General features: G+C 46.5%; 1 protein-coding gene across 7 annotated transcripts in view; it reads left to right on the top strand.

The window, feature by feature from the left end:
- The window catches only part of LOC143035268 (epidermal growth factor receptor kinase substrate 8-like), a 170,961-nt gene that overhangs the window by 16,174 nt on the left and 149,787 nt on the right, over positions 1 to 5,000 (top strand). The gene's annotated exons all lie outside the window — the stretch shown is intronic.

The raw sequence follows: 5,000 nt of genomic DNA on the forward strand, positions 1-5,000 counted from the left end.
TCACTACGGCAGTTTCCCAATGCAACTTAGCAGAAAATCACACGTTAAATCGTACATGATGAAGGCTTTACTTTTATATCACAATTCATGCTCACAACAGGTTTTAGGTACACAGTCATATGTAGAAGTATGACAAAACATACATTACGCTCGTGCGCACACATACACACGCACGCACGCAGTCACATTGATGTAAAAAAATCAAATTATATGACATTTTGTCGCCTTGGCTGGAATCTTATTCTGTACACTGCTGATACAGATGGTAAAAATTGTACATTTGGTGTAATGCTGGCCTCGGAATTGGCGGGTTTTTATAGATTTGAGTGGTGTGGTGGACTGGATCAGTAACCTATATTGATAATATTATTTGTGGAGCAGCTGGCTGGCGTTCAGTCAGGCCTTATATCTCTTGACAGTTCAAACCCGGAATGAGGTCCCATTAGTCCTGGGCTGGGCCGTCATGCGTCATTTTCTTTTTGAGTAAAAAAAAAAAAAAAGAAAAAAAAATATATATACACACACACACACACACACACACACACACACACACACACACACACACACACACACACACACACACTCCACACACTCCATTCTACCGTCTCTCCATCTCTATGACGCGATATTGCGCCCAAGGATAGAAGCGCTAGTGTTCTATAGTGTGAATTGTAACGAATCTTGCGACATATCATTTGTTTTCCCGTTTAGATGTCCCTCATTCGATGTTGAAGCATAAAATTAAGCCTCCTTTTTTAAACCAGTTCTAATTGGAAGAGTTTGATAAAAAAAAAATGGTATTTGTACCTTGGTACACTTTGGAGTGTTTGCGTTGGCAAAACATTCGAGTGGACCGTCCGCCCGTTTGAAACTGTTGATGTGGCAACAGCGCATTTGTCCGTCTGTGTGGAAGGAAGGGGCGTCTTCACGGGAACAAAACCACAAACGTTTACCAAATTTCCACTCGGCGACCTTTGCTCCTTTTGCGCGTTTTGTCGTAATTAGCAGTACTGCAATTGTCTGCTTTTTAATTTATGATTAATTCATTAGTTTATTTGTTTGTATATGGCAAAATTTATTGGACTTAGGGGAGAATGTATACAATGAGAATTTTTTTTGCAGACATTTGTGAATGTTTGTTAGTGAGGAACCGTTGCGTTCCAAGCTGACACGCAAATCTCAGGCCCCTTTCACACTAGGCAACTAGTGACTGTCACTAGTGGCCTACCATTATTCTAAATTGAGCCTTTCATACTACGTCACTGCGGTTGCCCGGTTGCGCAACAGACTATGGCTGTTGCCCGCTCCGGTAACAAGTGACCGTCACTGGCAGTTGCCGTCACCGAGCGTCTCTTTTTCTTGACCAGCAAAGCCAACAGAAGAAGCACCTCCTCCATTGATGCCATTCTTTCGACTAATGAGAGATGATGAGAAAGGATTCCACAACTCGGTGACGGTCACTGGTTGCTTGCAGTTGCCCGAGACTTTCACACTAGGCAACTAGTGACGGTCACTAGTTGCCTAGAGTGAAAGGGGCCTTGTAGCCCCAAAGTATTGAAAAGTGAACAGTGATGATGGAAATTGAGGATAAGGGTCCGGTGCATTTGAGCGGTGTGGTTATCACACTGGGCTGTTTTTCCTCCAACCTCCGATTAATCGGCGGTACCGCCCACTCCCAGAACTTTTCCCGCAATGAAATCACTATAGGGGCAAACTGTTTTGCTTTCTCAACAGAAATATATGGAATAATTTTTTTTTTCTCCAGCATATCAGATGCCCTCCCGAAAACTGCGGGCTGAAAGTCTGCTCCAACAGTCGAAGGCAAAATAACCCGGTGTGATAGCGTACGCTATGTGCTAAGGGGAGCGGTGGTTGACACCGGAATGGAGATAGAGGGGAGAAAGTGGACGGGAACTCAAACCGAACATTCCAACGCGTTTTACCCAAAACAAGAAACGTAGCCTTTTTTTTTTTTTTTTTTTTTTCCGTGGCCGAGATTTGAGTTTGTTTCTTGTCTGTTTTGTGCAATACGTTGTTGCCGTTTTGATTGTATCACAAGGGAATCCACGACATTTGGTCACAATACGACCTATTAACCTTAGGGAGTAGGAAATACTGCGGGGGCGGCGAGACTGAATGCAACTCTGTAAAAAAAAAAAAAAAAAAAGTTTTGGCTTAACAATACGCGCTTACGTAAGGTTAAGGTAAGGTTTGCTTAGGCGTGGTCACAATAACTGGGAACAATTTTATTTTTTATTTTGTTTTATTATGTGATGTTTCTGTTCCTTCGACATTCTTCCGCCATTTGCATGAAAGTAAACCAACCTAAAGTCTGGGAGTGGCTTTGGATTGGTCGTCGGGGTCTCATGGAGTCTGCAGTCTACACACACACACACACACACACACACACACACACACACACACACACTCACTCACTCACACACGCAATAATACACACTCGAACACACACACATTTACGCACACGTAGGCATACACACACATACACGCATGCACACACACGCATGTACACACACACACACACACACACACACACACACACACACACTCGCACACACTCACGCTCGCACACACTCACGCTCGCACACACACACTCGCGCATGCACACACACCCGCACACACACACACTCACGCTCGCACACGCACACACACACCCTCGAACACACTCGCGCGTGCACACACACACATACACACACACACACACACACACACACACACACACACACACACACACACACACACACACACACACACACACACACACACACACACACACACACACACACACACACACACACACACACACACACACACACACACACACACACACACAATAACACACCAGGATCCCAGGGCTTGGTTCGTACTATATTCCTGGTCTGTATTCTGCGGTCGGCCCCCCGGTATTTTGGTCGTTGATACAGTCAAGGAGCAGAATGAGGGAGTCGCCGGGTTGGTTAGGGGGTGGGGCACAAACTACTGTGGTTAGGTGTGGGGGATTACCACGTGGGAGAGGGAGGGAGGGAGGGAAGGGGAAGCCTGGTTAGTGCGGGCCTTAGCAGGGGTCAGTGCACGCAAGACTGTCTTGGGGGAAGGGGGAAGGGGGTAATTGTGGGGTGGGGGGAAGGTAAGATGACAGTAGAGGAGATCCGTCGTGGCACGGGGGGGAAGGGGTTGATGGGGGAGGGGGCATAGGAGAGAGATGTGGAAGGTAATGGGGAGATTGTTTCAGCTTGGGTCCAGGGACCAAGATTGGGGTGGGCGGGTGGTTCGGTCCAGCGGGGCTCATCAGCTGAATAAAACTGTCTGTCGTCAGCCTGGATAGAAATTGAGTAGTGAATATATCTCGTTGTGGGTTTCTGGGTCGAAGCTCTGCTCGGGTGTCGAACTCGAGATTTCAGGGAGGGAGGCGTCCCCTCGCACTCCAAGCGGGATTTTCTTTTTCAACTACAGAGGGGCGTGGCGGAGAAGGGTGACTCAACCTAATCTCGTGGTGCCCCTGGGGGACCGTTGAGCGTGCCGTAGGTATAAAACTAGTAATAGGTAGATGGCACGATTTTATTCGGTATTGGGGAGGCCCCCAGGAAACAGCAGTTCATAACTGAGGAATCCGTGAGCAAATGCATCGAGAGCCTGTGCCATGGAGTAAGCAAGCGCTCATTCCGAGATGAGGTGGAGGACTGACGGAAGCCATTAAGTGTCTTTAGCACGAAAGGGCTTTCAAAACCTTACCTCTTTGGTCTTCCAAGACACTCACGGTAAACCAGACCCTTTCTTCCGTGGGCAGGAGTCCCAGAGGGCTTCGTGGTGGTCACTATGCTGACTCCCCGTCACGCATAACCCCGAGCTCGAATTCCGGGTGATGGACATCACTAAAGGTTCCAGTACGTAAGGCTTATTTACGTACGTTTGAACCCTGTCGGAGCCCTCGTCTGATGACTCACTCAGACAACACACGCAAACAAAACCATCCCATTGCCTTCATACGTCATGCATACTGTTCTTGCATTTAAGGTGTTGGGTTAGTTCACCCTGACGATGCTTCTTGGAGAAGAGAACACGCCACTAGCCCAAGGGTAATCCCCCATCACCCATCGAGGATCATTCTGGGGACAGTGCGATGGCTAGTCAGCAGGAACAGACAAAATACCCCCATGAACACGCACCTGTATGTCTCGCACTTCATGACCAATCCACCACTGATCCAAAGACTTCTTTCTCACATCAATCCACACAGTCGTAGCCTGTCCTCCTCTTCATCCTCGTGTCCCTATTTTCTTCTCTACAGTTCCGTCTCACAATCCTCCCGTGATGTTTTCTTCCCCTCCTACTTCTTTTTATATATATATTTTTTCTCTTGCCCATTTCCCCCCGACGTTGGACAGAATAAAATATATAGATGTGTTGTCTTCGAGAAAGGGGTAAGATTTCCCTGATCTTAAAGAAGAAGAAAAAAGAAGGAAAGAATGATGCTTCCAGGAGATCATCTTGGAATTGAGCAAATGGTTGGATTGTATGTCCAGACACAAACCTTCAAAGGAAGTTATAGTGTACGAAAGATGAAATTTCTTGAAAATATTTTGGGTAAATCGGGCTTCGAACCAGCGACGTTATGGTCAGAAGTCAGCTGTTCTACCTACCGAGGTATTTCGCCTCCCCTATCGGTTGGTAGGTGGGGTCGTTAGCATCCATGAGGAATGTCATTGTGTCTGTGACGTCAGTAAGCTTAGAGAGGAGGTAGCGAGGCTCCCTTGACGAAGAAGAAGCCTCTCAGTTACGTTTCAGCCCTTTTTTCTGTCTTGTTTGTGTAGAGTATCGAAGTACTATGCTAAAAAAAGAAGAAGGTGCAGATACGATCATGGAAGAAAAACGGTAGAATGTCATAAAAAAGGAATCCTACGATTTTTTTTTTAAGAAAGCCACGAGATGGAGAGGCGATTGTAGAGGAAAAAATAATGGAAGGTCAAAAGAAATATAAGAAT

Source organism: Oratosquilla oratoria, chromosome 18 (genome assembly GCF_046742065.1).
Source record: "Oratosquilla oratoria isolate Oo_2021 chromosome 18, ASM4674206v1, whole genome shotgun sequence".
Classification (NCBI taxonomy): domain Eukaryota; kingdom Metazoa; phylum Arthropoda; class Malacostraca; order Stomatopoda; family Squillidae; genus Oratosquilla; species Oratosquilla oratoria.